General features: G+C 40.8%; 1 protein-coding gene across 1 annotated transcript in view; it reads right to left on the minus strand.

The window, feature by feature from the left end:
- Window positions 1–26097, minus strand: part of LOC115172391 (leucine-rich repeat and fibronectin type-III domain-containing protein 5) — a 50560-nt gene that overhangs the window by 8124 nt on the left and 16339 nt on the right. The window lies entirely within an intron of this gene.

Genomic DNA, 26097 nt, shown 5'->3' on the forward strand with positions numbered 1-26097 from the left:
GTCTTGAACACTTATCAGTTCCCAGTATAATGGGGCCATTTAGTAAGAAATACCCAGGTGTCAAAACTGGTTGAAATGACATCAGTACAACTAGAAACTGGTTACAATAAAGTCTATGTGACGTAATTTCATGTCCCTATGTGTATCCTCTGTGACTTCTAGGAAGATTTTAACCCACTTAATTCAGACATTTATCCAAGTTTTCACCATCATTGTAGAGCCCTAGCTATTTTGTTGCTATGACAAAGTCATTTCAGAAGATTATTATTTATTTCATGTTATTAGTAATTCATTTTAAGGAGAAAAAAAACTGTTCCTCATTTTTGAGGTCAACCCTTTTATGTGATCTGAACTCTCATTTTAATGTGGTGAATTTTTTTTTTTACAAAAGAAACATTGAATAGTCAAATCATAGTGTAAAAGCGGGTGAGCTAGTTTTCCTCTTTTTGGCCATTTTCTGGTGTTTTGTGGTGGAAAACTGAGTGGGTCAAGCATAACACGTCAACACTAATACCCATAGATAGACAGACAAGAAATGTTAAAAAAATCTCACATTTTTTGTGAAGCTTGCATTCAATTGCCCTTCCCTGTTGTACACAACAAGCTTCCATTCCCCCTGTCACAAGGGAATTCATGGATGATTTAAGATGAGGTTATCAATCCTACTTTATTTGGCACTTAATAGGCACTACTATAATCATTTTTTTAATTTAACCTCTTGAAATGGGGGAGAAAAAAAAATTCTTAAGTTGAACATGTGGTCTTTATGACAGAATGATAAAATTAGATGAAATAAAACTTTTTTATCACGTTACACTACTCAAAAGGCACCTAATAGGTGGACCGACAGAGCTTTTTACTTTTAAACACATGTTCTCTTCTCCTCCATACCCAGCATGAGTCATGCCATCCCTGTGTTGGGTCACTTACTCAGCATTACAAGTGTGTGGGGGTGCAGAACAGAGGAGCTGTTTCATAATGCTTCAGCCTGAACTGCGGACTGCAGCGGACATATCTGACACGTGGGAAGATATCACCGCTGTAATTACACTGAGGAAAGTATGTAATGAGAAGATAAGTGTCTCGCTACTCACTCAGCCTGCCTGCCTGCCTGGCTTCACAGGAAGGATGATGGGCAAATTAAATAAAATCAATGTAATGAGGTTGAAAAAAACCTGACAGGAGACTTTTATTTTGTGCTGTAGAGGGAATGTGATCATGTCGACATAACGGTCTATCATCATAGCCAGCAAGAGCATACATGACACGGAAACATGTTAAAACCACAGGCTTGCCTAACATATACACATACTATATGATTACCTCCTGTTTGATGGAAAAGGCCTCATTTAGCCTATAGGATGATCTGGCATAACATGTCATTTCAATGAAGGAGAATAGGTACTCGTCACATGACAGGCTACTAATAACATGACAAGGGCCCTTGAAAGGTAGGTACAGAGTCAATATATGTATCCCAAATGGCACCCTATTCCATGTATAGTGCACTACTTTAAACCAGGGTCCATAGGGCTCTGGACAAAAGTAGTGCACTGCATAGGGAATATGTTGCCATTTGGGACACAATGAATCACATGACATGCAGCTCCAGAGAAAGGCTTGCATGGCATGGCAGCCTGTGTGATTTTCTAATCACGGGGGGTCTTGTCTCCAGAGCACACAGGAAGGTCATAGCACCACAGGGTAATGAAAGCAACACTGCTGCCCACTGACAAAGCAGACAGCAGGATCATGTTCATTACCACACTGTAATTTTTTAACATTGATTTCTCTTTCAGGCTATACATACTGCTGTTTGTGTTTGTGTGGGGGGACCAGAAATAAAAAGGATGGAGGGAAGAACGAGGAGGAAATAAATATGATATTGTAATGGATTTATGTGCATAGGATTACAAACAAAGAATGTCACACCCATGCAAATATACCCATGAATGTAAATTAGTAGTTATTTTTACTGAGGCTAAAACCTCAATGCAATCTCTAAGTGACAGCTACGTGTGATGGTTTATACACATAGAGACAGAGAACCTTCAAAAAGCATTTTTTGATGATTCTCCAATTCCCTATTTAGTGCATTGCTTTTGAACAGGACCCATAGATTTCCATAAACACTACCGTTCAAAAGTTTTGGGTCACTTAGAAATGTCCTTGTTTTTGAAAGAAGAGCACATTTTTTGTCCATTAAAATAACATCAAATTGATCAGATATACAGTGTAGTCATTGTTAATGTTGTAAATGTCTATCGTAGCTGGAAACGGCTGATTTTTTAAATGAAATATCTGCATAGGCATACAGAGGTCCATTATCAGCAACCATCACACCTTGGTTCCAATGGCACGTTGTGTTAGCTAATCCAAGTTTACCATTTTAAAAGGCTAATTGATCATTACAAAACCCTTTTAAAATCATGTTAGCACAGCCAAAAACGGTTTTCTGATTAAAGAAGCAATAAACCTGTCATTTACAACATTAACAATGTCTACACTGTATTTTTAATCAATTTGATGTTATTTTAATGGACAAAACATTTGCTTTTCTTTCAAAAACAAGGACATTTCTAAGTGACCCCAAACTTTTGAATGGTAGTGTAGTTCCATACTACCATACCTCTTCTATTACTTCCATTACTTGTTGTTTTTGACTTGACTCTTTTATTCTTATTATTGACATTGATTACATTAATGTACTGCATTTTTGAGGGAGCTAGCACATAAGCATTTCGCTGCACCTTTTATACCTGCTGTCAACTGTGTATGTGATGAATAACATTTCATTCGGTTTGATTCGATTTAGTAAACATAATTTTATCTGTGCCACAAATCTCAGGAAGTGACTACTTTTCTGAAACTATTGGATTGACTGCCTTCAACTGATGGCAGGGCTAGATCTGGAACGGCATGTTGAAGATAGAAATAGAATGAACAGAGCACAAAATCTCCTATACTATTCCAATCCATCCGACAGTCACATTTGATCTACACATTCTCTTAAATGTCCATTGCCCCAGGTGTACATAATCAAGTCAAACCAATTGACCAATTATATTTTGTACAGATACTCTTAAGTATAAATAAGTTGTGACCCTCAACTACTGTATGACTCTTTCAGCATACACTGAAAAGATCAAAAGCTGCAATTAATTGAATTATACCTGAAAATACTGCAGAGGGAGGCATCTGAGGGTAAGCGCTCTTGTTTCAAACACACACCCTGAAGAAGGCACAGTGATAACAAAACGTTGGTCATTTACCCAATAAATTACTGGGGAGATAATGTATAGAGTGTGCGACTCTCTTTATTTGAATAGCTTATAGTTTATTCGCCATTAGTCAGCACCTCTACATAAAATAATTTTCTCTGGATGTGCGCCAGCTCAAGTTTTTAGTCAAAAAAACACTATACCATCTTTAAAGGGATAGTTTACTCAGAATACAAACAAACAATTTTCCACCTACCTTGGCTTTAGTTGATTCAAGCAGGTATTTTGGGGATATTTAGTTTCCTTTCGACACTTAATAGCCATGTTTTGTTACTCTTAGCATTCTCAGTAACACTTAACATTATACTGTTATTATGCCTGTGTAATAAAACTGTAATTACTTTTGGAGAGACATTTTATTAGCATGTTGTTACCGTAATACCTTGCATTTTGCATTTTAATTGCAGAGCAATGAGCTGAGAGTTTGTTCCTTTTTCCACTTATGCAATAATTCCATTATTATGTAATTAAATAAAGCAATTTCCAAATGTAACAACAATGTTGCTATTGTAATAATCACAAAGTTACTATACATGTATAAGAACTTGATGTCAAGTGTTACTATATTATCTTATGTCTCATTCTTTATGAAAATATATTTGTTAGTCATTTTGAAGCTGCAAAAGTGACGTACTCTAATGTTCAGGTGATTCCATGTCCTTCATGTATTTAATTATAGGCTATATTAAGATGAATATCTAAGAGCACTCCAAATCTTCATATATTTAAAGTAAATCAAGTAAGTGCCAGTTATGCAGCCAGGAATGATTGTTAGTAAAGCAGTGAGGTAGTTGAGGTAGTTAAGCTGAGCACACTCTATGATGCCCTGATCAACGTTGAGGTGTAGAGAAGTAAGCTAAGATCATCCTTGGACGCACACAGACAGCGTTTTCATGATATCTACTTGATATTGATATTACACTGAGAGTGAGACAGATATATAGAGAGAGTGAGAGTGAGAGAGAGAAAGAGAGAGAACGAGAGAGTAGAAAGTAAGACATTGTCGGTAGGATATGTCCTTGAGGCAAGTGGAGGCACGATTATGCAATGTAGATGGATGTTCCTTCACGTACTCCAACGCAGTACTCTGCTCATGGGATGTTTGTTGCTTGTTTACGTGTAAGCAAATTAAAGGGCGCTACAGAATACAGAATGGGAAGGGCCACAGCATTGAAAACAACATTTTTGCCTTCCTTTCATGATGGAACATTATTTGTCTGTCCTGAATGTGTAATTGACAACAAGAGTGGCAATACAACTACTGTCTTATTACATTCAATCAAAGTTCAGGAAGTCCATGCTAATTTAAAAAGTCTGAAAGGGTCCTTTATTTACCACTCAACGAGTTTGAGGCAGGATTGAAAGGCTTCTTTTACCAGACTTTTCTCTCTTATTAAAAAAGGAAAACATCTGAACAAAAGTAGTACTCATATTGGCCAAGTCTCACTTTATTACACAGCCAGAACAATAAACCTTCAAATCTCAGTAATATTAAAATGTTCTTCTGTCTCACAGCATACTTGCCATCAGCCTTCTAACTATACTACAGTGTTCATATTGAGATAATTCTACATTGCTAATAATCCCACTCGTCTACACAGTCACACTCAATGTTTAGGACAAGGCAGAGTTGTGCAAGTGGTACTGTTCCGTTTCTGTATCCTGTTCATCAATAAAATATGGCTGAGTGACAGTGCAGTGGCATGCAAACAGGAGGAGTATTAGGGGAGCGATGTGCAGAAGACGCTCAAACCAATGAATAATGCACCCGGCCAAAACATGAACACTCCTCTATAATTAACACTGATCACATTTTACACGCAACGCACATGTGCATTTTTAAAGTGCTGTAAAAGGAGATGTTACCATTGCACTCAAAATATTATCATATTGTTTTTAATATGTCAATACACACACACCCGGCCGGTGGGTGTACACAAAAGAGGGGGATGAGGAGAAGGATGAAAGAGCCATGTGGCTTGGCAGCAGGCCCTGAGAACAGTGAGAGCATTGACATGAACGTCAACTGGAGTTAGGCTGGAATTGTGTCACGGTGCCTAAAATACCCATAGTAGAATCACATCAACGTGAGGACGTGTAAACTGTAATAACCTAGTCACATGTTGTTTTCATCACATCACCACCTTAGTATTTTTCAAAGTGTTATGGATCATATTTACTTCTAAGCCTAAGCATAACCTTAGAACCTCTTAACCCCTAAACCTTAACCACTACCCACTGGGTGCAGATGTCAATTCAATGTCTATTCCACATTGGATCAACGTAAGTTCATTGAAATTACATGGAAACAACACTGATTCAACCAGTGTGTGCCCAGTGGGTAACCACTTAACTCTAAACATTATCCTTATCTAGGGTGCCTGCCGAGGCGGCAGGTATCCTAGTGGTTAGAGTGTTGGACTTGTAACCGAAAGGTTGCAAGATCAAATCCCCGAGCTAACAAGGTAAAAATCTGTCGTTCTGCCACTGAACAAGGCAGTTAACCCACTGTTACTAGGCTGTCCTTGAAAATAAGAATTTGTTCTTAACTGACTTGCCTAGTTAAATAAAGATAAAATAAATAAAATCCTTATCCTGACACTTAACCCAAACCTAATAACTAGTTTCAGGAAACTAAGCGTATGTTGCATGTCACTACTTCACAGGAGAGGAATTTGAAAGTAAACCTTTTTTTCTCTCGCAGAAATGCCTTCTGGAAAATGTGAACGTTCATGTGCCTTAATAACAAACTTGTATGCCATCTGTAAATACAAATAACATTTTTAAATTACGAGCCTAGTTGGTTTAGCCTGGTAAAAAGACAGGAACCTTCCAATTAGCCATGATTGGTTGAGATAATGGATGGGCTGGACATGCCGAGACATGAGTTCTGATTGGTCTGCCATGTAGCATGCTTCTGTCTATAACATGAACTGGTCAGTATGTGTACTGTAGGTAATCCTTTCTAACATGGATTCTTTGAAAGATATCACGTAGTAGAACTGCAAAAGTGTTGCTCTCCACTTTCTGGAGGACAGAATTTTGAAATCAGTGGAATGTCCGGTGGAAATAGACTATGATAGCTAAGGAGATGGAGAAAATTCTGCCATTTGATTGCAAATATGCAGAGGGAGTCGAAAAGAGAACACACAGAAGGCTGTTGTATAAAACACCTGTCTTCGGATTACATCTTCAAACTAAGGAAAACCATGGCATCCTCGACAGAAAGGGAGAAGCGTCCATCCATGTATACGCGTAAGAGAGTCTAGCTAGCTACATTTTCAGATATTAGACGTTTCTAATTTTGTCAGAAAGTTAAGTAAGTAACGTTAGCTGGTTGGCTCACTAGCTAACGTTCCCTGTATGATATGTGTAGTAATATTATTAGTATCTCAAAGCCATTTGTATTGCTAGTTATAGCCTAATGTTAGCTAGCTAGCCAACATTGAACCTGGTTGGTTAGCTAACTGCAGATTCATGCAGGGTATTAACGTTATGAGTTGGGATTATGGTTAATTGTTTAGCTAGCTAGCTACATGTCTAAACAAAAGACTCCACTATGCAAGGTACCATTTCACTGTACCGTTTACACCTTCTGTATCCTGTGCAAGGGGCAAATAAACATTGATTTTATTTGATACAGTATGTGTTTACCAGAGACGGTAATGTAAAGACATGACCTGCACCAAAGTCAAATTAGTATATACTGTAACATGCCAATGAGACAGTGTCCAAGATCTAAAATTCTGCGGTAGAATGGCCTGCTTTTATTTCATCACACTCACAACCGTAAGCAATTTTCTGTAATTGGCTCGCCATTATCTTGTAAATAATTATCTTGTTGTGAGTTTATTTTCCTGTAATAATGAAGACAAATGAGCAAAAGTGAAGACGTTGTCAGCTATATTATATGGTCGTTATTTGAACTGGCTAGCCAGCTAACTTAACATTAGCTAGCTAGCAAACAAGCTAGAAACAAACCAAAACATTGTTTAGAAATGAGCTTTTAGTTGCCTAGTTTGCTAGATTGACATATACAACATTTGTTTTTAAATAGGTGGGTTTATGGTATTAAAATACACAAGTTATGCTATTTTGGACAACCAGGCTACTGATGTCATGCAGCCTGTAGTTTTGAATTATACTTTTTCATAACAACAACGACAAGTTTGATGTAGGACGATAATAGAATGTTCATGATGTCACTGCGACAACTGTCGACAGACGTAGTATAAACCAGCCTTCAGTCTTGAAATCTTTGGTTGTTTAGTATATGTGAATAATTAAAGGAATGGGTGGACCTAAGACTTGAGAGGGTGTGAACGATGCTGAATGGGTGTAGACAAAGAAGAGCTCTCCAATAGGTTTACCAAAAGATTTAAGGGACGTTTTTTCAAAAGAGAGGTTACAAGATTACCAACTATCAAAGCAGAATTACTTTCCCATTGTTCCTGAACTGTAATGTATTATATACATTAGTCTCTACTTTTATCCAATGTAAAAAGCATAATTTCTACATAAGACTGAATCGAGCCAGTCACATATAATCCTGAGCAAAAAATTATAAAAGATTTGACAACATTGTCAATACTATATGAAATGTACTGAAATAAAGATTTGGCACAATTGAAAAAAAAAGTGACCATATGTTGCTAAATATAGAACACCAGTGCAAATATAGTCATCGGTTCTGATTAATGTTTTTGACAACTTTGGAGCAGCTTACACATACAGTAGAAGGGAATCATCTGGTGAAGGGGTGCTAAAGGGTTGTTATCTCAGCTTGGCAGCCTTGCTGTTTAGCCTAGAGTCTCTCTCTCTCTCTCTCTCTCTCTCTCTCTCTCTGTGCAGTGGAGGGAAAGTGGGGTGGACAGTGTATGGATGCTTTCTTTATCGTAATAAGAGTGGTCAGCGTTAAAGCTGACCCCACACACACACAAACACACTCATGCAGATGCAGATGCAGATGCAAACACACACACACACACACACACACACACACACACAAACACACATTAAGATAGCAGCTAGTGGCCATGTCTTCAATAACAATATTTCTGTCAAAACAATGTCTTCTAAGTTATTTGTATGCATGACCTGTGGTAGCATGTTTTTTCACTATTCCTTTTTCTTTTGTTGTAGAAAAAACAAGACATAATGAAGCTGCGGATTCATTCTTTCCGTGAATAAGTGACATGGCATTTCTTTCAGTTTCCTTTGGAGGAACATTTGCGATTTTCTTTAGTCTCTGCAAGGCTTTGACACCATTTTGCATTGTAAATTAGAATAGTTTGAGTTGTGAAAAACACATTTGACTATTCTATTCCAATCTCCCCTGAGTCAACGTAACTTCAATCTGATTCAACAGAGCTAAGTCCTTCTAAAGACCTACAGTATATGTATTTATCTATTTTCAAACAGCTGAAGACGTAGCTTTAAAAAGATGATGATTTACGGGATGAAAATGTCACATCTGCTCCTGCAACGCCCTTTACTGCGCATCCTGTGTCTCCTTGACCTGCCGGCACTCCCACAGTACTCTCTCTCTCTCTCCCTCCCTCTCTCTCTCTCTCTCTCTCTGTGTGTAATTGTGTGGGAGGACACAGGTGTGCTGGAGTCAGAGCAATCTCCACCAGCTGCAACCTGTTCCATAATCAAGACCTCTACAAACACTCAGCCCTGCCACTTCCACGCTGCCAGATCATAATCTCTGCTCAGTCAGTCTACGTTTCTAGTTGTTTGTTACTATTCAGATCCTGTTATCCTGTTTTTCCTGTTTTCCTTGCCTGACGCTGTTTTCCTCTCCGCTACAGTTCTGCCCGCTCTGACTCTGGTCCCTGTCTCCAGTCCCACGTCTCGTCATCCTGCTACTCTGTCCTGGATTCCCCACTCTACTACTCCCTTGGATTCCCCTCCGGACCTGCTTACCCTGTCTCAACCCCTCTCGCTCCAGCCTCAGCCTCCGCACCTGATTTCCAGCAACCCACCTGAGCTTCCCTTGACCTGCACTCCATCTCCTCGCTGTGTTTCAATAAATTCTTGGTTACTTCATCCCAGTCTCCTCGTCTGAGCCTGCTCTTGGGTTCCCCTGTTCCACTCCGCATAACAGAATTCATTTTTCCTCAGCGATAAATGGTGGTGGCAGCAGTTTCTGGATAATATTTCACATAAATCAGCAACTTAGAGGAAACATGAGATTAAATCCAGAGCTGGAGGCTACAAAAGGCTGCTCCCCCCTAAGAGAGGCAGCAGCCGCCATTGTGCTGTATAAAGCAGGAAAAGCCTCCAGCTACTCTGATCACAAGGAGACAATGGAGCATTCTGGAAGGAAGGTGCTCTGAGTCACAGACTCCCTTTTCCCTCTCCTAATTTGTCTTCCTTTATCATTCTCTCCATCTCACTCTCTCTCTCATGCTCTCACCATCTCGCATTCCATATTTGATAGTCGAAATATGCTATGGCTGTATTGTCAGCAAATTGTGATGCTAAGTTGGGAGGCCAAAATAAATCAAACACTTTAGTGAATGAGGGATACAAAATATATTGAAAGCATGTGCTTCCACATAAGTGTGGTTCCTGAGTTAATTAAGCAATTAACATCCCATAATGCTTGGTCATGTATAAAAATGCACAGTTGCCCATTATTTTGGCTAGCAGAGCTAGAAGAAAATGTTACTATGAAAAAGGTGTCTCAAAGGAGCATAGGGACGTTAAAGGGTGTGTGCGAGTGTGTCTCTCAGTCACCAGAGCGGTGCCTGAGACAGCATTTTCCATCACCATCAACAAAACAACCATTGATGGAATTTCTTGTGGAAGAATGGTGTCGCATCCCTCCAATAGTTTCAGACACTAGTAGAATCTATGCCAAAGTGTAGTGGAAAAATGAAGAGAGTGAACAAATGTGAACGATAAAGACCAGTGATAAAGATAAATCTAGCGACTTGCTGGCGCCGGGGCCCAGCGTGATGACACAATCACGATGTATGGCATTGGTAGAATGACAGACCATATGTGGGCTATCATAGGGGTCAAACACCTTATCTGTTTAAATTTCAATGAAGAGACATCCTACAGTAGTCCTAGGGTCACTGAAGCCAGGAGAGGTGTGGAGACTGATGAAACTTGAATGGACGAAATTAATGTTACTGTGTGAAATAAATTGTTTTGATTGTTTCAAGAGTTCATGAAGATCTATCAATTTTGATATGTTTCAATGTAGTGTAAGTGGTATGGATTTATTGTTACAGAGAAACTGTGTGATTCTGTTTGTCGGACTGCACGTAGTTCAAAGAGGAGTGACACAGGTGCGTCGTATAATTTAGATAAGAGTTGTGATGATTAGATCCAATAATCTGTGTGTTTTCATGCCTTTGGTTTAATGTTTTCGGCCATGCAACGTGATGTTAATTAGCCGATAGGAGATACTGGGAGTTATCGCTCTTGGTAGAATAAAAGCTGGGTTTAAACGTTGGTCATTGAGTCACTGGTAAACTGATATCCTGCAATACGCTTGTATGTCATAGTGGTGAATTGTCTATGATGCTAAAATACTTTCTATGATGCTAAAATATTTCTGGTACGTACCATTTGTTAATTGTATTCCTATTGCGTAAGTGTAATACATCTGATTAAATTGAAATGGATACGAACCGCAGTCCTCACATTTCTGAGTAATATTCTTTGAATTATTATTTGGTGAACTGTCTAATGTTAAATGTTATTCACAATATACATAGCATATATGCTCGGTCTCTAACTGTGCATCTCTGAGCTAAGGTTAACTCAATCATTAAATGCTAGGACATTGATTGCAAGATATTAGCTCTTTGTTCCATAGCCATTTAATAATTGCATAACGGTAAACCTAGACTCTTGCGTCTTATTGTATTCTGAGTGGTGATGCAAGGCTCACAACCTTGGCTATACCCACTGGATACAATTATGGGCTTTCCAATAATAACGGAGTCAGATAATACACTACCAATCAAAAGTTTTAGAACACCTACTCATTCAAGGGTTTTTCTTTATTTTTACTATTTTCTACATTGTAAAATAATAGTGAAGACATAAAAACTATGAAATAACACATATGGAATCACATAGTAACCAAAAAAGTGTTAAACAAATCAAAATATATGTTATATTTGAGATTCTTCAAACAGCCACCCTTTGCTTTGATGACAGCTTTGCACACTCTTGGCATTCTCCCAACCAGCTTCATGAGGAAGTCACCTGGAATGCATTTCAATTAACAGGTGTGCCTTGTTAAAAGTTAATTTGAGGAATTTATTTCCTTCTGAATGCATTTCAGCCAATCAGTTGTGTTGTGAGAGGGTAAGGGGGTATACAGAAAATAGCCCTATTTAGGAAAAAGACCAAGTCCATATTATGGCAAGAACAGCTTAAATAAGCAAAGAGAAATGACAGACTATCATTACTTTAAGACATGAAGGACAGTCAATACGGAAAAATACAAGAACTTTGAAAATGTCTTAAAGTGCAGTATGAAAAACCATCAAGCACTATGATGAAACTGGCTCTCATGAGGACCGCCACAGGAAAGGAAGACCAAGAGTTACCTCTTCTGCAGAGGATAAGTTTATTAGAGTTACAAGCCTCAGAAATGTAGCCCAATTAAATGCTTCACAGATTTCAAGTTACAGACATCTCAACATCAACTGTTCAGAGGAGACTGTGTGAATCAGGCCTTCATGGTAGAATTGCTGCAAAGAAAAAAACACCAAAGGACACCAATAATAATAAGAGAATTGCTTGGGCCAAGAAACCCGAGCAATGGACATTAGACCGGTGGAAATCTGCCCTTTGGTCTGGAGTCCAAATTTGAGATTCTTGGTTCCAACCGCCATGTCTTTGTGCGATGCGTGTGGGTGAATGGATGATCTTCGCATGTGTATTTCCCACCATAAAGCTTGGAGGAGGAGGTGTTATGGTGTGGGGGTGCTTTGCAGGTGACACTGTCTGTGATTTATTTAGAATTCAAGGCACACTTAACCAACATGGTACCACAGCATTCTGCAGCGATATGCCAACCCATCTGGTGGGACTATCATTTGTTTTTCAACAGGACAATGACCCAACACACCTCCAGGCTGTGCACGGGTGATTTTACCAAGAATAGTGATGGAGTGCTGCATCAGATGACCTGGCCTCCACAATTCCCCGACCTCAACCAAATTGAGATAGTTTGGGATAAGTCGGACCGCAGATTGAAGGAAAAGCAGTCAACAAGTGCTCAGCATATGTGGCAACTCCTTTAAGACTGTTGGAAAAGCATTCCAGGGGAAGCTGGTTGAGAGAAGGCCAAGAGTGTGCAAAGCTGTCATCAAAGCAAAGGGTGGCTACTTTTAAGAATCTCAAATATAAAATATATTTTGATTTGTTTCACACTTTTTTGGTTACTACATGATTCCATATGTTTTATTTCATAGCTTTGATGTCTTCACAATTATTCTACAATGTAGAAAACAGTAAAAATAAAGAAAAATCAAATTTACAAGTGTTCTAAAACTTTTGACCGGTAGTGTACATCACATTAGGGTCATAGACCCTCTACACTCATTCTCTGTATTCCTCAGACAAAGTAAATTTTCACTATTCTACAAAAGCACATTGAAGCTGTTCTGGCAGCTTGTTGTGTCCCAATGCCCTATTAAGACACTATGTTGGTGTTTCCTTTATTTTGGCAGTTACCTATAGCTGACTGTAGACCCATATTGTATTTCATGTGCACCACTTCCCCCTGTTCTGCAGCCAAACCTGGGGAAAAGCATGGTGAGAAAAGAATAGCAGTAACAAGAGAGGAACGACACTGAGCAACACAAGACTACACAGTTTCAGTGTGCTTGTGTTTGCGTATTACGTGTGTGCCTGTACGACTGTGTGTGTGTGTGTGTGTGTGTGTGTGTGTGTGTGTGTGTTTGCGTGGGTGTGTTCGGGCGTACGTACGTGCATGTTTGCCTCTCCACTCAGGCCTTTTAATTGGAGAGGAACATGAATCCATCGCTACATATAATGAGATGCATATTAATAAACTGGGTGAAGCAGCTCATGACACTGTGAAATCAATGAGCTACCAATCTGATTTCCCCTGGTTCTTTAGACATGTTGTTTACTGGTCACTGAATTGCAGGTTGTCATCCAGAACAATTGAACCTGTACCCTTCCCCCTGCCTGTGTTTCACAGAGGAGAAAATGCTCCCATCTGTTGTGCACTGTGCTACTGTAGCAGCTGCTGTAGACAGGCCACTGGCTACACAACCTGGGTTTGCATGTTTAATGCAGCTGAACTTTAGATCATTTCCTCTAGCAGCACTATACTGTTTATGGGCTTGGTGGGAGCTGATGAAGAGTGGTGTGGTGTGTGTGTCAAATTAAATCGTCAAATCAATCATCAAATCATATGTTATTTCATTTGCTTCCTAAAAAACAAGATTAAACTAACAGTGAAATGCCTACTTACGGGTCCTTTTCCAACAATACAGAGTTGTGTATAAAAATATAAAATATAAATAGTGACACGAGGAATAAATATACACGTGTGTGTGTGCGTGCGTGTGTGTCTCTGTGTGTGCATGCCTGTATGTATGTGTGTGTGAGTGTGCATGGCGGCAGGTAGCCTAGTGGTTAGAGCGTTGGACTAGTAACCGAAAGGTTGCAAAATTGAATCCCTGAGCTGACAAGGTAAAAATCTGTTGCTCTGCCCCTGAACAAGACAGTTAATCCACTGTTCCAAGGCCGTCATTGAAAATAGGAATTTGTTCTAAACTGACTTGCCTAGTTAAATAAAGGTAAAAATAAGTGTGTGTGTGTGTGTGTGTGTGTGTGTGTGTGTGTGTGTGTGTGTGTGTGTGTGTGTGTGTGTGTAGCTGTTGTGTGGTCCAGAGCATCCTGCAGTAGTCGAGAGTCAGTGGAAATGCCGGAGGCACAAGCAACTAGCGGGCCAACATACTAAGCAGCCGAGAGCCATGGAGAGGGCAGGAGGTGCAGGCTGTGCAGTGATTCGTATATACACTGAACAAAAATATAAACACAACATTCAACAATGTCAAAGGTTTTACTGGCCTACAGTATTCAGAAACCTTCCCTTTTTCCACATTTTGTTACGTTACAGCCTTATTCTATAATTTATAAAATAAAAAAAAATTGAATCAATCTACATGCAATAACCCATAATGACAAAGCAAAAACGGGTTTTTAGAAATGTTTGCAAATTCATTTTTAAATATTCATACCCTTTGCTATGAGACTTTGCTATGAGACTCGAAATTGAGCTCAGGTGCATCCTGTTTCCATTGATCATCTTTGAAGTGTTTCTACAACTTGATTGGAGTCCACCTGTGGTAAATTAAATTCATTGGACCCGATTTGGAAATGCACACAGCTGTAATATATTTTTTAAACTTTTTAATTCACCTTTATTTAACCAGGTAGGCCAGTTGAGAACACGTTCTCATTTACAACTGAGACCAGGCCAAGATAAAGCAAAGCAGTGCGACACAAACAACAACACAGAGTTACACATGGAGTAAACAAACATACAGTCAATAACACAATAGAAAAGTATATATACAGTGTGTGCAAATGAGGTAAGATAAGGGAGGTAAGGCATTAAATAGGCCATAGTGGAGAAATAACTACAATTTAGCAATTAAACACTGGAGTGATGTGCAGAAGATGAATGTGCAAGTAGAGATACTGGGGTGCAAAGGAGCAACAAAAAAAAACAATATGGGATGAGGTATTTGGATGGGCTATTTACAGATGGGCTATGTACAGGTGCATCTGACTCTGTCAGAGAAGTAGTTGGTGAACAAGGCGCGGCAGTGATTTGAGAAACCAAGCCTGTTGAGTCTGCCGATAAGAATGTGGTGATTGACAGAGTCGAAAGCCTTGGCCAGGTCGATGAATACAGCTGCACAGTATTGTCTCTTATCGATGGCGTTTTTATGATATCTTTTAGGACCTTGAGCGTCGCTGAGGTGCACCCATGACCAGCTCGGAAACCAGATTGCATAGCGGAGAAGGTACGGTGGGATTCGAAATGATCGGTGATCTGTTTGTTAACTTGGCTTTCGAAAACCTTAGAAAGGCAGGGTAGGATAGATATAGGTCTGAAACATTTTGTGGCTGTTGACTAGGGAAGGGGTAGCCAGGTGGAAAGCATGGCCAGCCATAGAAAAATGCTTATTGAAATTCTCAATTATCATGGATTTATCGGTGGTGACAGTGTTTCCTAGCCTCAGTGCAGTGGGCAGCTGGGAGGAGGTACTCTTATTCTCCCTGGAATTTACAGTGTCCCAGAACTTTTTGGAGTTGTGCTACAGGGTGCAAAGTTCTGTTTGAATAAGCTAGCCTTTGCTTTCCTTACTGCCTGGTTCCAAACTTCCCTGAAAAGTTGCATATCGCGGGGCTATTCGATGCTAATGCAATACGCCACAGGATGTTTTTGTGCTGGTCAAGGGCAGTCAGGTCTGGAGTGAAGCAAGGGCTATATCTGTTCCTGGTTCTACATTTTTTGAATGGGGCATGTTTATTTAAGATGGTGAGGAAAGAACTTTTAAAGAATAACCAGGCATCCTCTACTGACGGAATGATGTCAAAATCCTTCCAGGATACCCGGGCCAGGTCGATTAGAAAGGCCTGCTCGCTAAAGTGTTTTAGGGAGCGTTTGACAGTGATGAGGGGTGGTCGTTTGACCGCAGACCCATTACGGACGCAGGCAATGAGGCAGTGATCGCCGAGATCCTGGTTGAAGACAGCAGAGGTGTATTTGGAGGGCAGGTTGGTTAGGATGATATCTATGAGGGTGCCCGTATTTACAGATTTTGGGGTTGTACCTGGTAGGTTCCTTGATAATTTGTGTGAGATTCAGGGCATCTAGCTTAGATTGTAGGATGGCCGGGGTGTTAAGCATGTCCCAGTTTAGGTCAACTAACAGTACGAGCTCTGACGATAGATGGGGGGGCAATCAATTCACATATGGTGTCCAGGGCACAGTTGGGGGCAGAAGGTGGTCTATAGCTCAAAATGTTTTGGCACAGACCTGGATAGTATGACAGAACTTTGCAGGCTATCTCTGCAGTAGATTGCAACTCCGCCCCCTTTGGCAGTTCTATCTTGTCGGAAAATGTCATAGGTAGGAATGGAAATTTCAGGGTTTTTGGTGGCCTTCCTAAGCCAGGATTCAGACAATGCTAGGACATCCGGGTTGGCAGAGTGTGCTAAAGCAGTGAATAAAACAAACTTAGGGAGGAGGCTTCTAATGTCTAAGGCTTTTGCGGTTACAGAAGTCAACAAATAAGAGCGCCTGGGGAATGGGAGTGGAGCTAGGCACTGCAGGGCCTGGATTAACCTCTACATCACCAGAGGAACAGAGGATAAGGGTACGGCTAAAGGCTATAAGAACTGGTCGTCTAGTGCTTTCAGAACAGAGAGTAAAAGGAGAAGGTTTCTGGGCACGGAAGAATAGATTCAAGGCATAATGTACAGACAAAGGTATGGTAGGATGTGAATACAGTGGAGGTAAATCTAGGAATTGAGTGACGATGAGAGAGGTATTGTCTCTAGAGACACCATTTAAACCAGGTGAGGTCACCGCATGTGTGGGAGGTGGAACAAAAGGGATAGCTGAGGCATATTGAGCAGGGCTGGAGGCTCTACAGTGAAATAAGACAATAATACCTAACCAAAACAGCAATGGACAAGGCATATTGACATTAAGGAGAGGCATGCGTAGCCGAGTGATCAAGGGGTCTAGTGAGTAGCTAGGCGGGCTGGAGACATGGCGATTCAGACAGCTAGCGGGCCAGGGCTAGCAGAAGGGCCTTAGGGGGACGTCGCGACGGAAGAGTCAGTTGTAGCCCCCTCGGGCGGTTACGTCGGCAGACCAGTCATGATGGATCGGCAGGACTCCGTGTAGTAAAACAGTCCAGGCCAATTGGCAAAATAGGTATAGTAGCCCAAGAAAATTGGCTGATGGACCTCGTCAGCTAACAGTCCGATATGCTCTAGACAGCTAGCGGGCCGCGGCTAGCAGGTCAGCAGATGGGCATTCAGGGGACGTCGCGAAGGAGGAGCCTGTTGAAAACCCCCTCGGGCAGATTACGTCGGTAGACCAGTCATGAAGGATCGGCGGGGCTTCGTATCGGCAGTAAGGGGTCCAGGCCAATCTGCAAAATAGGTATTGTAGCCCAAGGAGTGGCTGATGGACCTCTTTAGCTTGCTCCAGGCTAATTGGTGCTTGCTTCGGGACAGAGACGTTAGCCAGGAGTAACCACTCGGATAGCAGTTAGCTAGCTGCGATGATCCAGGTGAAAAGGTTCAGAGCTTGCGGTAGGAATCCGGAGATGTGGGGAAAAAGAGTCCGGAACGCTCTGGGATGAATCGCACAGTGCAGACTGGTAGGAGTTGTTCGGGCTAAAGGTTAGCTGATGACCACTAGCAGTGGCTAGCTTCTGTTGGGGGTTCCAGTTCTAAAGTAAAGAAAATAACAGATCCATACCACACTGAGTGAGGCGGGTTGCAGGAGAGTATGTTGAAGTTGAGGTAAAAAAATATTGTAAAATATATACGAAATATATGTGAGGAAAATACGAAGAAAAAAAATATATACACGGGACACGACAACACAAAGACAAAGACGCCTGACTGCTACGCAATCTTGGATTTGCAATATAAGGTCCCACAGTTGACAGTGCATGTCAGAGCAAAAACCAAGCCATGAGGTCGAAGGAAGAAACCTGGCACCATCCCTACGGTGAAGCATGGGGGATGAAGTATCATGCTGTGGGGATGTTTTTCAGTGGCAGGGACTGGGAGACTAGTCAGGATTGAGCCAAAAGATGAACTGAGCAAAGTACAGAGATATCCTTGATCAAAACCTGCTCCAGAGCACTCAGGACCTCAGACTGGGGCGAAGGTTTACCTTCCAACAGGACAACGACCTGAAGCACACAGCCAAGACAACGCAAGAGTGGCTTCGGGACAAGTCTCTGAACGTCCTTGAGTGGCCCAGCCAGAGCCCGGACTTGAACCCGATTTAAAATAGCTGTGCAGCGACGCTCCCCATCCACCTTGACAGAGATTGAGAGGATCTGCAGAGAAGAATGGGAGAAACTCCCCAAATGCCAAGCTTGTAGAGTAATGCCCAAGATGAATCGAGGCTCTAATCGCTGCCAAGGTGTTTCAACAAATCACTGAGCAAAGGGTCTGAATACTTACTGTATGTAAATGTAATATTTCCGGGGTTTTGTATTTATAAATTTGCTAAAATTACTAAAAACCTATTTTGCTTTGTCATTATTGGGTATTGTGTGTAGATTGATGAGGGGAAAAAATGATTTAATCGATTTTAGAATAAGGTTGTAACGTAACAAAATGTGGAAAAAAGTGAAGGGGTCTGAATACTTTCCGAATGCACTGTATAAGGAAATCAATTGAAATAAACAAATATGGCCCTAATCGCTAGATTTCACTTGACTGGGAATACAGATATGCATCTGACGGTCACAGATACCTTAAAACAAAGTAGAGGCATGGATCAGAAAACCAGTCAGTATCTGGTGTGACCACCATTTGTCCCATTCAGCACAACACATCTCCTTTGCATAGAGTTGATTAGGCTGTTGACTGTCAGCATGCCAATTGCACACTTCCTCAAAACTTGAGACATCTGTGGATTTGTGTTTTGTGACAAAACTTCACATTTTAGAGTGGCCTTTTATTGTTCCCAGCACAAGGTACACCTGTGTAATGATCATGCTGTTTAATCAGCTTCTTGATATGCCACACCTGTCAGGTGGATGGACAATCTTTGCAAAGGAAAAATGCTCACCAACAGGGATGTAAACAAATTTGTGCGCAAAAGTCTGGGGATATTATATTTCAGCTCATGAAACATGGGACCAACACTTTACATGTTGCACTTATATTTTTGTTCAGTATATACAGTTGAAGTGGGACGTTTACATGCACCTTAGACAAATACATTTAAACTAAGTTTTTCACAATTCCTGAAATTTAATCTTAGTAAGAATTCCCTGTCTTAGGTCAGTTAGGATCACCACTTTATTTTAAGAAGGTGAAATATCAGAATAATAGTAGAGAGTGATTTATTTCAGCTTTTATTTCTTTCATCACATTCCCAGTGGGTCAGAAGTTTACATACATTCAATTAGTATTTGGTAGCATTGCCATTCAAATGTTTAACTTGCGTCAAACGTTTTGGGTAGCCTTCCACAAGCTTCCCACAATAAGTTGGGTGAATTTTGGCCCATTCCTCCTGACAGAGCTGGTGTAACTGAGTCAGGTATGTAGGCCTCCTTGCTCGCACACACTTTTTCAGTTCTGCCCACAAATTTTCTATAGGATTGAGGTCAGGGCTTTGTGATGGCCACTCCAATACCTTGACTTTGTTGTCCTTAAGCCATTTTGCCACAACTTTGGAAGTATGCTTGGAGTCATTGTCCATTTGGAAGACCCATTTGCTTTAACTTCCTGACTGATATCTTGAGATGTTGCTTCAATATATCCACATAATTTTCCTTCCTCATGATGCCATCTATTTTGTGAAGTGCACCAATCCCTCCTGCAGCAAAGTACAACATGATGCTTCCAACCCAGTGTTTCACGGTTGGGATGGTGTTCTTCGGCTTCCAAGCCTCCCCCTTTTTCCTCCAAACATACCGATGGTCATTATGGCAAACAGCTCTATTTTTGTTTCATCAGACCAGAGGATATTTCTCCAAAAAGCACGATCTTTGTCCACATGTGCAGTTGCAAACTGTAATCTGGCTTTTTGTACGGCGGTTTTGGAGCAGTGGCTTCTTCCTTGCTGAGCGGCCTTTCAGGTTATGTCGATATAGAACTCATTTTTCAATGGATATAGATACTTTTGTACCTGTTTCCTCCAGCATCTTCACAAGGTCCTTTGCTGTTGTTCTGGGATTGATTTGCACTTTTCGCACCAAAGTACGTGCATCTCTAGGAGACAGAATGCGTCTCCTTCCTGAGCGGTATGACGGCTGCGTGGTCCCATGGTGTTTATACTTGCATACTATTGTTTGTACAAATGAATATGATACCTTCAGGCATTTGGAAATTGCTCCCAAGGATGAACCAGACTTCTGGAGGTCTACAATTTTCTTTCTGAGGTCTTGACTGATTTCTTTTGATTTTTCCATGATGTCAAGCAAAGACGCACTGAGTTTGAAGGTAGTCCTTGAAATACATCCACAGGTACACCTCCAATTGACTCAAATGATGCCAATTAGTCTATCAGAAGCTTCTAAAGCCATGACATCATTTTCTGGAATTTTCCAAGCTGTTTAAAGGCACAGTCAACTTAGTGTATGTAATCTTCTGACCCACTGGAATTATGATACAGTTAATTATAAGTGAAATAATCTGTCTGTAAACAATTGTTGAAAAATGACTTGTGTCATTCTGTCATAAACTTCGTCGTCTGAAGAGGAGAAATCATCGGACCAATATGCAGCGTGTATATTGCTCATCTTCGTATTTATTGAAGGTAACACACTTAAACAAAATAACGACGATAACAGTCCAGTAAGGTGCACAGACTAAACCGGAAACAACCACCCACCAACACAAGTGAAAACACACACAACTAAATATTGCCTCCAATCAGAGATAACAACAAACAGCTGCCTCTGATTGTAGGTCATTGACAAAACTAACATAGACATAGAAAAACCACATACAAATAGAAAACATAAACCAAAAACCCCGAAACACACTAAACAAACACCCCCTGCCACACCCTGACCAAACTACAATAACAACAACCCCTTTTACTGGTCAGGACGTGACACATGCACAAAGTAGATGTCCTAACCGACTTGCCAAAACTATAGTTTGTTAACAAGAAATTTCTGGAGTGGTTGAAAAACGAGTTTTAATGGCTCCAACATAAGTGTATGTAAACTTCCGACTTCAACTGTATACACTGAGTGTATAAATATTAGGAACACCTTCTCTTTCCATGACATAGGCTGACTAGGTGAATCCAGGTGAAAGCTATAATCCCTTATTAAATGTCAACTGTTAAATCCACTTCAATCAGTGTAGATTTTTAAGCCTTGAGAAAATGGAGAAAACGATTGAGACATGGGACCAACACTTTACATGGTGCGTTTATATTTTTGTTCAGTGTAGCTGTCCTCCTTCAGGCTCAACGAGCGGCCAGGCCTCCCTAAGCCCATCTTTCATCTCCCCAGGAGAACACAGCCACACTGCTGCCAACCTCAGTCTGGTGGGTCTGATCAGAACAGTCTGACACCACTGCCAGTGTTCTGTGCCCTGGAGGAAGGAGATCTCAGTGGGTGATGACGATGAGGTGAGGGGTTTCCAAAATCTGCTACCCCAATCACTACTAACCGCCATGACCCCGGTGCATTGAACAGTGCAGTGGGGAAAGGGGCTCAACAGCTGCATTGAACTGAGTCGCAGGCCAAGGACAGAACACCCCAGCTGAGAGGCAGGTGGTGCAAAGATGGTTAACCGCAAGGGTGATGGGTTAAAATACCCTGCCTTCACACTCTCTCTCTTTTTACACCGGCCTGTAAGACACTCTCCATGAACTGCTTGTGTGAAGTTGCAATAATGGCACCAAGTTGAGCTGATCAGCCTGCAGACAACATCCATGGATTGGATGATCTGATGTGTAAATCTGGATGAGGACCCAGATGAGGTGAGGAGAGGATGGAGATGGATGGCAGCCTCCAGCTACGTTGTTATCATGGCAGCCATGATGATTCCCAGGCAGGCAGACCTCTTAGATGGACCGATAATGGGCTGAGTAGCTTCCCACTGGCCACAGGCCTGCTTATCACCAATTACACAACCCCATCCCCTGAGATAGAACAATTAAACAAGACAGCATCCATGTCAATAGCCTGGGTCTGAGCTGGGACAGAGCTGGGACTGACTGGCTGAAGAGGATTTGAGAAGTAGCCTGCAGTACAGTAGGCCCACATTATGCTCTTTTGGCAAATTCTGCTTTGTTTGCATATATTAATGCTATTCACTGTGAGATTAGGGGCTCTATTCAATCTGTATCGCTGAAGAGTTATATATTGGGCTCTAGAAATGTTCATGTAATTTCCGGTTGAGCCGACATATGCAGAGTTTACCGTGAATGCAGTCTCTGGTAACGCAGGAACATTGCCTTTACATTTAATTCACGCTGAATAGAGCCCTAGGTTTAAGGCTGTCTCTTCCCCACTGACAGACACCATGAGTCTGACTGCAAAGGAATCCATTTGATTGTGTGACAGCGTTTAGCAGCTTTTTTCATATATCCCTCTTTCAGAGAGCTTAAATTGCCCAGGATGTGTAATGACTAGCATGGAAAACAGCTTAGCTCACCATTACCATAACAAATCCATAAGCAGTTTGTATGATGGCATTACACTTATTAAAGCAAAATGGAGACAATTACCCATTTGTAAAGTAGATATGCCTTGTTACTAAAGGGTAAATCAATAACAAAGTATCATTATATACATTTACATGTTGCACATCATTTTACTTTTCCCTGCTGTTATTTTCTACTCATGCAGTTAATGCGACGCCATACTTTCTAAACATCCTATTATTACTTTTCTAAACATCGTCCAAAGTCAACATTTGTGTTCACTATCTGTTGGTTTTCAATATCTTTAAAAGACAATCGGCATTTTGTGTTACACCAAATTCACTTTCAATAAATGTGCAAAACATTTTCACTTTGTTATTATTGGGTATTGTGTGTAGATGGGTGAGGAAAATATATATTTAATCCATTTTTAATTCAGGCTGAAACACATCAAAATTTTGAATATGTCAAGGGGTATGAATACTTTCTGAAGGCACTGTATATACTGTTTTCTAGTCATGGCTCATCCTATAAAACTCCTGCTGTACACACCTTTTCTATTCATATACTGTCTAGACACACCATTATATATATATACAGTATACTTATATTCTGGACTCGGACGTTGCTTGTTCTGTTTCTTTATTTCTTAAATTTTTGCGGATTTGTGTGTGTTGTTTTGTAGTGTTTGGTATTACTGCACTGCTGGAGCTAGAAAGATAAGCATTTTGCTGCACCTGCAATAAAATCTGCAAAATATGTGTACGTGAGCAATACAATTTCATTTTTTTATTGGAATTTGTAACATATCAAACAAATTGCAGGATGTAACATGTCATACAAAATGGATGACATTGTACACAATTGTGCAACATTTGTGGGGACCTGTTTTGGCAAGAGTGCTACTTTCAAACCTACTGGCTAAAAAGTATACAAAAGCTCTGCATCACATCTTTAAACATGCATCTATCACTATAAGAAACTATGCCATTCCGATTTATATACAGTACTGTAAGTAGATGACACCGTATTATTATGTTTAGCCCTAGCAGCAGCAGCAGCTCAGACAGAAACAACAGAGTTGACCTGAAATCATTGAGATTGATATTGAGCCAAAACAATATCAGCTGGAAAGAACAGCTATATAGACGACACAGAATGATTGTATGTGATTGCCTTGAATCGGTAGTTCCAGGAACAGCCATAGACTGATTATAGGTGTGATCGCCTTGTATTAGCAGGTCCGGGGACAACTATAGACTAATAATAGGTGTGACGTGTTGAATGCTTTATATGCCTGCTGCCGCTAGGCGGGCACACATATGGAGGAGGAGAAATATTTGAAGTGGTTGCCCATTAGGCCCTGCATTAATCCTTAAATGTGAAATCAATACAGGAAGTGAAATGAGAGTGGAATAAGAAATCAGGTAAAGGCCATACAGTATGCTTGCCATTGGATCAAATAGAAATCAATGAAAAATAGACCCGTAATCGTTGCAGCGGCACATAATTATTGTATTACAAAACATGCTTGTTGATGTTGAAAAGAAGCATTTCTGAAAGCCAAATGCATAGTTTAGTAACAACATACCCATGCATGTGTTTTGATTTCATCTCATTCCCAAAGAATGTGAAGTCAAAAAGCAGTAGCTTACGTTTTGTCAGTCAAAACCATGTAATTGTTTGTTAGCTGCCTGATACTGTAGATGCATTCTGCATATTAGGTATACTGTAGTGTAGATCATTCTATCATCCAAATCCATGTAGCTAAGGGACGGGTGAAAGCTGCAGTGTACCTGATATAGGCCTATTGTTGTAGGCCGATGCATAAGTATAATCCTGGCATCCTATACTGCAGTACAAATGATTAAGCCAGGGCTGCTACCCCCCGTTTGGAAAGAGCTGCCTTTGTTGCTTGCTACAGTACCAAAGAGAGATCCAACACATCTTGGAATAAGTCTTGGAAAAACAAACACACAGCACATTCAATAGACATCATGGTCTACCACCTAGCTATAATTATATTCTATAATCACGCAAAAATCAGTCTGCTTTGTCTCGTCTCGTAATGAGGCCACAGGAATTGGGTCATTTGTCTCTTTCTGGATCCCATACAAGTTTCACGAGAGCAGCAGAATACCAGAGCAGCAGCCACTATATATGTATGTGCTGCTGCCAGTCCAACTGTAGAAATAGCTCTGAACTCTGGACCTGTCCATCTGTTGCACGTTTTATGTTCATATCCCTGGCATCATGGCAGACACAGGCCAGGCAGGGAGGCAGCCAGTGTTTTAGAGGGAGAGCCACAAGCACTACAAACAGACAGATGGCCTCTGTAGATGGTCCGCTCCATTTAGACATTTGGGGTTAACTCCAAAGTTATCCTGCATGCACGGCAGAGTGAACACACATTGTTACATAAGCAGAACGTTCTGTCTGCTGCGTCTGCTGAGGGTCGTAAGCCAGCCCACCTCATCGATAACAAAAACAAATCCAAAATGATTGGACAGATTTAATTACCTCACGATCCCCACCACCCTCCCATTAAAAAGTGCTTATTTGTTTTTTGCATTATTCAGGTCTGTTTAATTGCACAGGCCTCCTGTTTGAATTATTCACTGGTTGCAACTGTCTGGCCTTTTTTCTCTTTGAGTTTAACCAGACGATACACAGAGAGAGAGGTCATACAGGTGTACTGCAGCTGTGTGTTATTTAACATACCGTACTCTGGGGCACATTGAAGATGTATATGCTGGTTGAAGGCACAGCTCTTCACAGTTTCACGCGTGAAGGCTTCATGTTTGAATTCACACTTCAATCACTACACTTACAGTACACTACAGACAAAGGCAGAGACACACACACAGAGATACTCATTATGAAGTGCCTCAAGGGGACTCCTGCCTGTCGCATGCACTAGGAAGTTTCCCCCAATGTAGCAAGATATGACAAGGAGGAAAATAATAGCCACAAACAGACGGCACTTCCGTTGTGGAGAAATTATTATTGTGCTAGCATTGGCAGGTGTTGAGATCAAGCTTATTGATCACAACAGAGAGCGCTTAATCTCAGCTGGGAATCCACACAGGGAAAATGTAATGGACCACAATGTCAGTGAACATTTACCTGGCAGGGTTTACTCATGTATCATTTATCCTCAGATGGGCTTTACTCAGTAAAAGAGAGCGGCACTGGACCGGTGCAGCAGTCATTGTTGTTTCTTCAAAGTTGCTGAGGCAAGGAATTAAAGCCCTTCTTGACAAAGCCATTACTCTATCTCATTTCAGGTCATAATGAAAGTGTACATTTTTACAACATTAGGAAAAAGTCCCGCCATATCTTGGAGCTTTGGGGAGATTCCATTTCATTCTGTATTGATAACATATTGTGGTACATTAGTTTGAACTGATTATTAGATCT

The sequence above is a fragment of the Salmo trutta genome, chromosome 33 (genome assembly GCF_901001165.1).
Source record: "Salmo trutta chromosome 33, fSalTru1.1, whole genome shotgun sequence".
Lineage (NCBI taxonomy): Eukaryota > Metazoa > Chordata > Actinopteri > Salmoniformes > Salmonidae > Salmo > Salmo trutta.